We start from the raw sequence: 11,706 nt of genomic DNA, 5'->3' as shown, positions 1-11,706 counted from the left end.
ATGTTGGGAGCTCCAGCCAGGAAAAGCAGTTAGTAATTCAGGATGACAGGAGACAGGGCTAGGCACAGACCTACCTACAGCTCAGCTCAGGCATGGTTTGGGTCCCCAGGCACGGGCTTAAACGGGGCTCTTGGCCCTACGGGCAAAGGGTCACCAATGAGGCTGGCCAGGGCAGCTGAAGCCTGCTGTTGCATGCAGCCCCTGGCAATGAAGAGTCCATTGCCTTCTCTGAAACACTCCATGTTCATTATTACTAGTTTTAATAGCAATCATCTTTGTGCAAGAGCAGGACATCTGTGACTTCTCTTCTTAGAGCAGCCACTTCCTAAGGCAACATTTATCCCTGTACTCACTGAAATGGACTTCTCTCCCTGAAAATATGAAAGTATTATCAAGAAACAAAAGTTGGCCCAGCTTCTCTATAGTTAACCTCTGCTGAGCTGAACACTATGTTGCTAACATCTGGAGTGAGGCAGATTGATTACATGCTTTAGTGACCCATTCAGTTCTCTCTTTTTCAAAGCAAACCTAGTTAAATCTAACGAGATGCCATCTCAGGGCAAATTCCTATAGCTGCCTGGCATGACTATGCTAATTTGCTACTTCTCAGAACAGCAGACCAGAAGATCCATAGGGCAGATAGCACATTAGGATGTGCCAGAGACCCTCCTTGCACTAGTTCTGCCTCTAGTGAACAACTGTACTGAGGCAAGGTCTTTTAACTTAAAAGGGTATCATGGTATGGTGCCAAGTGATGTTCAGTTGATTAAATCATCAGCTCAAGTACTACAGAAAGACCTAATAACAAACTGGGTAATGGAGGATTACAAGCAAGATCCCACAATAAGTTCCCATCATTTACAGGAAAAAAACATTGCAAAATTCAAGAACAAAGCAAGTCCTATTAAAAAAAGACAATGACAGATGGTAACTATGATACTCCCCCCCTCCTCTCCCCCTAACAAGGAGTACGCTGCTAAAAATCTGCAGCATATTTTACTAAGTAGCTCTGAGGATGTGAAAAGAAAACAGTTCCATAGCTAAGCAAATTGTGTTGCTGTTTGGTTACTTAACCCCAGCCCTGGCTGCTGGGTACATAACCATGGCATACTGTGTGTCTCCAACAGCAACAGGATTTCGAAGGGGGTTTCTAATCAGGAATTCATTAGCAAATTAGTAAAGGTTTCTTTGCATGCTAATGGTTTTTTTCAGTCCCGTTTTCTGTCTGATTCCTCCCCTCCTTCCCTCGCCCTGCCCCCCCTCGCATATTTCATATTTCAGATTTCTCTTGCAGAGTATGTGCCAACAGCCACAGAAACAGCAGCAATACAATTACGACATGTTTGTTAACATTTTTACCTACATAACTAACATCAGCTGAGTCAGGGTACCACTGTCTGGCTGATGTCTCCAAAAACCCCTTTCTGCTGATAAGTCTCTAAAGGTTTATTTTACAGAGATCTGCATATTTCATGCCATTTGACTAAGCTGCTATTTCAATTCAGACTCTATATAAATACAGTCAGACAAGCAGCCTGATGCCTAAGCACTGTGCTTTGTCCAGGGATGCGGGGTGTGTTTGAGGGCTGCTTCTGAATGCCATGAGAGCAGCAGCATGAGTCGCTTCTCCTAGGAAACGTTGAGGAAAAACAACACCACAGCTGCAAGATCCCTTTTTCTTTCTTCTTTAAAAAAAAAATAAAAAAATTTGCAGTGTACTAGCAGCATGTATCCATTTTGTAACAGAGAGACTTGTGATCTGGCGAGTGTTCTTACAGTTTTAAGGCTAAGCCCTTGTCAAAAAGGTCTAACCGGTTGTAACTGGTACCTACCATTGCTATTGACATGAGGGAGGCGTGTATTTTACTGGTCATTTACATGCTGAAACACCTGATTGTTAAGTGGTTCCACCTGTTTTGTCAATAATGAAATTACAGTGTCCCGTTCCTGGTGCAAAATCCCGTATTTCAGCATGTCTTGTGTTCTTCTACTGGTGGAAGCTCATTTTTTGGCTGCTTAATTCAGATTTTCACATCACATTAGAAAACTTCTCTTCAGACCTTTACAGCCACTTTCGCAACATAGCACAGGACTCCACCTGTAACATGGACATTTATTTAGCTGTCTCAGCATGTACTGGTAGGCAAGACGCATATTATTTTGAAATCCAGTTCTTAGTTGGAGTATGAAGGAAGGAGGGATGAAATGTCAGTATTTTGAGGACTCTTACAAAACTTAGGGAAGAGAATCACAAGACAGAGTCTCCTAAGGCCAAGAATGTCACATGACCCCAGACACTATGTGCACATGAACAAGCACGTCTTTTAAGTCTATCTTTTATCCAGATTTTGCTGAGCCACGGTATATCTGTTTTTTCCCATGTATACACACAGCTAAATCCTGAGAGCTGCCGAGCTCTGGCAAGTCGCTTTATGGTCAACCAAAGCTGCAAAAACTGATCAGTTTCGACTAGGTCGATACACTTTTCTGCAGACTTCAGTTACGCATGTTCTTGTGCTTGCTTACAAGCCTTGAAAGCTTGTCATTTTTTCCAGATGAAAAAGTAAATGTTGCAAGAGCACTTTTGCCCGTGTGCCTTACCACAGGCTCTCACATACCTGGGGGATTAGATGGAAAATACAAATTTGCAAATCCATCTATTAAAAATTAATTTGTAATCAACAAGTCACTGAAGCTACTTTATTTATTTCAATGGAGATTAATTAGAATTCTACCTATTTGTACATGGTTTCTGGCGCTGATGAGGCCTCACCTGGAGTACTGTGGCTCCTGAGTTTAAGAAGGACAAGGAACTACTGGAGAGGGTCCAGCTCAGGGCCACTGAGATGCTGAAAGGGCTGCCATATGAGGAAAGGCTGAGAGAGCTGGGTCTGTTTACCTTGGAGAAGAGGAGTCTGAGGGGGGATCTTATCAATATCTGAAGGCTGATGTCAGGAAGATGGGGCCAGGCTCTTCTCAGTGGTGTCCAGTGACAGGACGAGGGGCAATGGCCATAAACTGGAAAACAGAAGTTTCCACCTGAACATGAGGAAATACTCCTTCACTGTGAGGGTGACAGAGCACTGGAACAGGCTGCCCAGAGAGGTGGTGGAGTCTCCTTCTCTGGAGACTTTCAAAAGCCGCCTGGACTTGTTCCTGTGTGATCTACTCTAGGTGATCCTGCTCTGGCAGGGGAGTTGGACTAGATGACCTCTAGAGGTCTCTTTCAACCCCTGCCACTCTGTGAGTCTGCGTGAATCTGTGAAAAAACGGATACTCTGTCAAAGAACACAAACATGGCATTTTGAAATGTGTCATCTGAGTAAAAGCTGAAGGAGGATCATTGGATACTGTGGATGAACAACATTGGAGTTTTGCCTTAACCAATGTTGGGAACTGTTCAGCCTTCATCATAAAGGAAGGTGGAACAGGAATCACTGATTTTGATTCTGAGCATTGTGATTTTTATCCTTTATGCAGTCTTCTTCATGCTTTTCAAGGAACAATAGATACTGTGAGATACATTGATTTTGGAAAAAAATCATAAATGGGAAGAAAACGTGTCTGCAACATAACAGCCTACTCAAGGAGTGGACCCACTGAGTCCCTCCTTCTGTTTATTCAGTACCTATTGAAAGGCAAGCTTCACAGGATACTCCCTAGGTCTTATATTGGAAGGAATGGTGAACACCTCATCCTTATTCATACCATCAAGGTCGATGGATTTTGCAATGTTTCTCTCTCATCACATCCCTCCATGATATTGCCATGTAAATACAAACCATGCCTACATAAGCATGAACATGCAGGTGGCCTGATCCAGTTCCTCCTTTCTGGCTAATCATTCTTGAAGGTCAGTAGTGGAATACATACATGCCTTCACTCACATATCTTCCACGTACATTCACATATGCAGCCCTTTTCAGGTCACATGTAATTTTCCACATCCTGGTCACTGAACTTATCCCTGGGTCAGAATCAAGGCAGCAGCCTGCAGTCCTGAGGCCTTTGATCATTCTTGTTGACCTTCCTGCTCTTTCTGACATGAAAGGGTGAGAACAGCCAACAGTGTTCAAGTGACAGGAACTCCTTGAACTTACACACTGAGAAAATAATGTTCTTATTACTAACAGTAAAGTAGTATCGAGTTGGCATTTGTTAGGGCAAAACATCAACAATTAATTGTTTAAGAGTCGATATTGTAGCCCCGGTTTAGAAATGCATTATGAACATGCTTCAATGTGTGAATAAAACCCCCTCATCTTTACAGTAGGGCACACTAAAAGAACCAGTGTGTTTAAGGTATTTGAGTACCACCGAAGAGAATGAGAGTCACCAAGCACTTAAAGCACATGCTTCCTAAACTGGAGTCTTCTGACTAAGCATCCTGCTGCCTCTGCCCTCTTACCAGGCACATGGATTTTCAGTCACAGACATTATTTAAATGTGTTTGGGGTTGGTCAGAAATTTTCATTGACCTACATACATAAAAAAGAAAAATGAATACCTAATAGGAAGTCTAGAATTGTTAATAAAACCTAGTGATTATTCTTAATAAGACTGTAAATATTCCAGTCACTCTGAGACCTGTGTTTCCCAGGATTGCTGAAGAACAACTGCTGCTATGTTCCATCATATGATTCCAAAAAGATGAGTAATGGAAATATTTCTGCATGACTATGTCTTTATTTTGCACTAATTGTCCTTTATTTACTTTAAGTGTTAAGCCAAGTCATAAAGTGCATCCAAACTGGAAAACTGGCATCCAATGATATGTAACATGCTTACCAAAACAAGTAAGCATCAGTGTACAGAGTTGTATTTTGTTTCGCCAGAATTATAAACAGTTTACTTCCCACTCGTTTTGTGGGTTTGGTCTACAGAAGCTGTAATGCTTCTCTTTTTTATTAAGACTGTATCACTGAAAACAAGTGCTTTGATTATGTTTAGGAAAATGTCTATTTACCTCTGTCAAGGAACTGCTGAAAGGTTGGTATGGTTCAGTGACTGAAAAAATGTGACTTTTGGAGGGTAGCCTAAAAGCAGAAGTTCATATAGCACTTCCCCTTTTAATTTGCTGTTTTGATGCTACATAATTTACATCTCCAGAAGAACAAGCTCTATAGCTCCGCATAGTGTTCATTTACAAACATCAAACCTCTAAACAGGCCATAAGACTGTTAATTAGAACTTCTTCTAAATGTAGATAAGTCAACCAACTCTGTAATTTTATTATCAGTAAGATTTTTAACAACAAAGACTTAGGTGACTTCCTCGAGAACACACAGATGTTTCTGCATGGTCTCAGCAGAAGTCAGAACCATATAATTGCCCTCACTGCACGGAGTCCCCTGATTGGAAAACATTTTGTTTGATGTGCAGGGGATAGGCAGCAGAAGAGCAATTTACTCATAAATACAGTAATGAAAAGGCTCTACTTTATGCTGATGATATTCTTGCATTGAATCAGTTACCATTTAATCAATGATGATTTGGGATGAGCAATCAGTTTTCATGTAATTTACCAAGAGATCAATGATTTCCGAGTTTTGTCCTGAAACTGGAAGATATTTTTAGTCTGCAGTAGAATGTTAACAAGCAAACAACAAGAAAAGCAGAGTTTAAACATAATTTATTTTGCATTGCACTTGAACAGGAAACTGCAAAAATATGATGCCTTCTCTGACAGTGACAATTTCGGCTGTACTTGCAGCTGTATTTTAGGGATGTTGAGACAACGCTAACTCAGTATCAACTTGGCTGAATCTGACCCAAGGCCCTTCTAAAAACACTGATTTATTTTCAGTGTAATCACTGATCACAAGGAACTAAAAACTGAATTGATCAACTGTTTCTTTCACACACAGCCAGGTCAGTATAGACAGAGATGGGATGGGAACTGGAATTCCGTTGCCCAAGATGCTAGTTGTAACACACCAAATGATAGCAAACCAGACTCTTGAAAGAAGTGCACAATTTGTTTGCACAGCACTTTGTGAATGTTCACTTACAGCAGTCTGTGTTTGTTTCCAAGCAGCTTGGGAGTAAAATGCCAAAGTTCAGATGATGCTCAGCTAGCAAAAGATTTAAAAAGAACTAGCTCAACCAGCGTAAATACATAATCAAAACAGAGGGGCTTGCTACAGCTCTCTCTGCTTACCGAATGAAAGCTGCAGAGGGCACTGCTAATGCTACACACAGGTTCTTACACTGTCAGAAGTTATTTAATATGCATCTCAGTCCAGAAAAGTGCCTACAATGAAGAGACAGAAAATGAGATTAATATCCACTAATCATATATAAGAAAATCCCTCTATATTTTTTCTTTTGCATTGTATCTTGTATCTGCTCAAGACGATACTTGCAAATGTGTTTTGCATCTTGACACCTGTAAGCCAGGATCCTGATTCTTGAATAGAGGTGGTTTCCCATGCTGCAGATGATGTCCAACAGCGTACCAGATCATCCTCCTGCCTTCAACATGTATATTCTCCTCTACTGTTCATCTTCAGATGGAAAACATTCTCCTTCAAATTCAACTGACTGGTCAAGGCATAATCTACCATTACAAATAACACTGTAGCCCTCAACAGAAGTGTTAGGGGTACTGTGTATCAATATAATATGTATGGCAATATAATTCCACTGCACTGTTGGGAGTTTCAGATGGTAGAATACAGCAAATGTTCCCAAAATTCCAGAAACACCAAGTCAAATCAATAATTTAAATGTGTAACATACAAAAAGTCTAGGTCATCCTATCTGCCCATGATTCCATATGCAAGAGCTCCAACCATTTTGTCAGCAATTCCATGTCTGTGTAATATACTGTAACCGTACATGTATCCTATATTTCAGGTAGGGGATGTTACCTGCTAAAAACATGCAGCCATCACCCCCCAAAAAGCTTAATTAATTTCTTTCCACACATGGCAGCTTGCACAGTTCTTTGGTCAGTTTGTTTACAGTGAACAGAAAATGTTTTTCCAGCACTGGTTTATATTGAAAATTATGTTAGGAAATACATACCAGAGTCATCTAGCTCCTTCTACAATTCCTTTTTCCCCTCTTGGAAAACCATATACAGTGTGTATATAGCCTCTTTATTGATCAGAGGTGATCCGATCCAATTAAATGATCTGCAGTTCATAATGTTGGTTCTGTCCTTAAGAAAGGAAAGGCTGCATTGTGTGTTCCAGAATCTAAAAGAATAAACTTACTTCCTAAAGCCAAGACTTGAAAAATTATCTATTATTGTGCACATTTCAGCTTCTTAGTATCAAATATCAACCACCTTTACAGAATGAAATTCAAAATTCATCAGCAAACTTAAAAATTTATTTGCACATTTTCAATTTGGGTTCTTGAATGCTTGGTGAAAGCCACTTCTCAATAATATATACATTTCCCAAATAATGAACAAAAATGTGTCAGTTGTTTGGTTTATCCACTGAAAAACCCCCATAAACGTTATTGCAAAATTTTATTGCAAAACTCGGGAAATGAAGTTTTAACACTACCGGTTTAAACTGCGGGTTGGTTACATAGATTGTCCCGTGAAACAGTACAGTGTGACTTGTGAGAAATGACATATCGTTATAAAATGGATTGTTGAGAATTTACAGGTAATTTGAGAGTGATCTGAAACCAATAATTATTAACTGCATAAACTTACTCATTATCAAATGGTAAATAATGTTCCCAAATTATTTTGTGACCATTTGTGAATAATTGATTACTAAGAAAATCAGGTGGAATGTATCCAGTTAAATTTTAGTACTTGCACTTTCTTTGCTCAGAATTAGATTTTTATACTACTTAATCATTGCTGGGTATAAAGATAAAAAATAATCTGACAGGAAGTGTGTATGAACATTAATGAGTACTCTAAAAGACTACACCGGTCTGTTCCAGAATGACTGTGGTAAAAGGATGGAGTCTAGCTATAGTAAATGAGTATTGTCCCACTGTTTGAGGTCATATACTGTATATAAGCACAGATTGCTGACTTTATTTTGCAGTAACAATAAAATAAACTGTCCTTCCCCTACTTTCTAATGGTCTCTTCACAGGAATACTCCTTCCATTTCTCTTGACTGAATTCAGAAAATGTTTGTAATAACTAGGGTGATTTTTCTGTGCTTTATTAAAACACATGGCTTTGCAGTTAACGACATCTAATCTACTGGTGTTTTGTTGTTTTTGTTTTGTTTGTTTGTTTGTTTTTTCTTTCAAAATATGTAAGATTTTCCTGTGGTGTTATAGCAAATAAATTCCCTTTCACCTTTTTTTTTTTTAATTTCTGTAATTAATATTTTGTTATTTCTTCAGATTTCATCTTTAGGGATGGTAACAAGCATTGTAACTCACTCCCTGTGGATGGTTTATAGGAAAACGAATTGAATATTTGCCCTACCTTGTTCTGTTCATATGCATCTGTTCTCACTAACAAGTCAATTTTTGGTGGTCAAAGTATGACTAATAAAGTGGTTTAAATAACAGGCTAATCTGTGGCAATCTTCACATTTCAGCAGCAGAAATCTGCAAGGTAAAGGACTTGTTTGTGCTATAACCAGTTTTACAAAGTCAAGACGAGGCAATGAAGATATTTTGATGTACATAAAACAGATGCTCATGCATTGTAACACACTTTCTGTGGTTTATAAGACATAATGCCTGCATCTTTAAGTAGCTTGCCAAAAATTTCATGCCACTATGACCATGCCTCACTAACAGTCTTTCTGTAAGTTTTTTAGTGCTTGTTGGTAGTAGCAACTACCAATGTTGCTGGTAGTGAAAACAGCAAGGGGAGGGGTAATTTTTTTTAAAGTTACACATACAAGGACTGACCCTCCATAATTGTTCATGCAACAGCTGCTGCAGACACAACATTAGGTGAGAGCTATCAGCACAATCTAAATGACAGTTCATGGCAACAGCTGCAAATCCATGCCAGCAGTCTTAACAGTGGCAACTGTGCAGAATACCTACCCTCCTGCGACTTTGCATCCTGGTTCTACTTTTGTCACCATCAGTGTCCCCTCCTTCCTTTCCCTATCCTTATAGTATCGAGACTTATCTAGGCTAGTGTCTGTGCTTATGATTCATACTTCAGTGTCGCTGAATGTTCCCACAGCTCTGCATGAGCTCTTACTTTTCAGCTATCTCAAGTGCGTTTTCCAAAACAACATGACTGTCACTGGGTAGGCAGCTGCAACCAACTCTTATCTTCAATGAAGTGAACTTGATGACAACTGACAACTGGACCTCTGTGCATAAAGGGTTTTCACAGCTCTGTCGAGCTTTGTTATCATAGTCTCGCTGCTATATCCTGTAATTGTGCCTTGGTAGCCACTGCCAGATCTGTTCAAGGCTCTCTGAACTTGGTCCCTGCATGCATTTCATTCCTACACAAGTTTTGAGTGCCAGGGTATTATGAGATGCATTCCCCTACCACAACACTGAGAAATGTTCTTGCGTTTATGTCTTCAAGCACAAACAGCCTAAGATTAAAAAAAGTCTGTTATTACCCAATTACCATTCTAGGCATCTGGATACGTTCCTGATTCAGCACACAAAAATGTACAAAAAATGACACAGTTTAGATCATATTTGTGTCGCTGATGTGAGGATTGTGATAGTGACACTTTTAACGAAACCCTGCACCATCATTATTTCAATTATGTGCCTCATGCCCCTCCACTGAGAAAGCAACAACAGCAGCAACGCAAACATTACAAAAACTTCAGTCAAAACTTTTTGGACAATGCACAGTTAAAACAAAACCCTACAATGTAGTTTTTGTTTGCTTCATGAATGCTGATCTCAGCACGCAACCTGGCACTGCTCTGCAGGACAGCATGAGCTGGAAGCGTGTCTGCTGCTTATGCATACACGTGTGTTAGGATCCTAGACACATGGGTCCATTACTAATTGTTTTGTGAGTTTTCTCTGGGAAATTTCTCTGTATTTTCATCAAGTAAGATGTACTTGGTAAAATGTAATTAATCTAGAAGAAGGATGATTCTGAAAGTCATACCTCTTCTTCAGGATGTCTTTTGTGGCATTTATTTCATAGTACGAGATGCCGCTACACTCCCGAATATTATTTCCATTTCCTAATTTAGAAGGCTAGCTATCAAAAAAGCAGGCCAAAAAGGGTTCAGGGAAGACTAGAGCAAGGAGGGTGTTTGTAGCAGAAGCACTGATTGTCATCTACTTGACAGCATATGGAATTTGATTGTAAGATATTGTAAAGAGTTTTTCATAGTCTCTAGTGTAGGTTTAGCTAGCTACAGGGTTTGGGGTCTTGTAAAAAGTGCAGAAATACTGCTCAACAGGCCGAGAATGTTTCTTCTCAACCTGCTGCTTGTACAGACCCAGCCGAGGCTGGTTTAAAACCCAGTCAAGCTAATCATGTGGAGACAGTTGTAACAAAGAGTGATTGATAGATTAATTAAGCACAGGTGTTTTGCTAGGCAAAAGGAAGTTAAGGGGTAGAAACTGCTTGCTTTAGTTAAAACCTTAATAGTACATCTTGAAGTCTGCCTCAAAACTGTGCAAGGCAGAAATAGAAGAAAAGTGATTAAGAAGACAGTGACCCAAAGAGACCCCGAAACTGAAACAAGAATTGGAAGCAGAAAAGAACAATGCAGCTGAGACAGGGGTTTGTGATGGTCCTTGATAAATGATGAGCTTTGGGGACTGAAAGGCTGAGTGGAAATTTACGAAGACTTGGGACCTTATGTAATGGGTATTGATTGAATAGCATATAAGCTGTGTGAGATCTTGGGCCATTTGCCATGCACTGAGGTGGTGGCCCAACTCTGAGTTGTTAATAAAGCAAACCTAGTGGTACCCATGTCTGGCAGGTAATTTCCTTGAACAGACATCAAAGTAAGCAGAAAAGTCTAGGGTATGAAATACCTATTTTGCTGTTTTACTACAATTTTTTCAGTGTATATTATGGCTTTGTCTGGCTATAATATATACACCCTTACAACTCACTTCTCTTTTTGTGTTTGTTATCAGACAGGAACGTATCAGCTGGAATGTGGTATTTATATGGTAACAACAATTTGTTACCAGGAAGATGTTAGAAGAGAGCAGGCCTTAGGTGTGGGGTCAGGACATGTTCTTTGAAAGGAACTGGGTAATTAGCATGCAGCGAGACCTGTTTTGAGACAGCTCAGCCTAGAACAACTCCTCTAACCAGCAGTGGTGGGGAACTGGTTCAGTACACTTTCCTTATTTATTGCTACTGGAAGCTCGCTCTTTCTGATACAGGGACTGCCCTTGCAATGGCGTGGACATCTACCTTTAGTCTCTGCTTGTAGCTGGAAAATGAAAGGAGATGGAAGAGAACTAACAAGTGTCATTCAGACATCTACAGCTATAGCTTTAGATGTTTCATCCTTCATGCCACATGTTCTTGCTCTCAATGTGTGAATAAAAGCATCCTCGCAGTAATGGAAACAAGATTAAGGAACAGGTCTTGACTGAAATATAACTTTGCAATGAATCAGATCGTAGATTGAACTCACCACTTGGGAGAAATGTTTGTGCAGCACCTGGCAGAAGCTTGATGCCAAACCCACGATGCTGCAAGTACACTGCGTGAGCAACTGTTCCCTGCACCTGAGCCCATCTTGTCCCCAAAGCAGCCTCCGTCCATGGCGACGTCCGTGCTGGCGACTCACAGGTCGT

This window comes from Eurypyga helias, unplaced genomic scaffold, assembly GCF_000690775.1.
Source record: "Eurypyga helias isolate BGI_N326 unplaced genomic scaffold, ASM69077v1 scaffold16591, whole genome shotgun sequence".
Taxonomy (NCBI): domain Eukaryota; kingdom Metazoa; phylum Chordata; class Aves; order Eurypygiformes; family Eurypygidae; genus Eurypyga; species Eurypyga helias.
Note: the sequence above shows the minus strand (reverse complement) of the source record.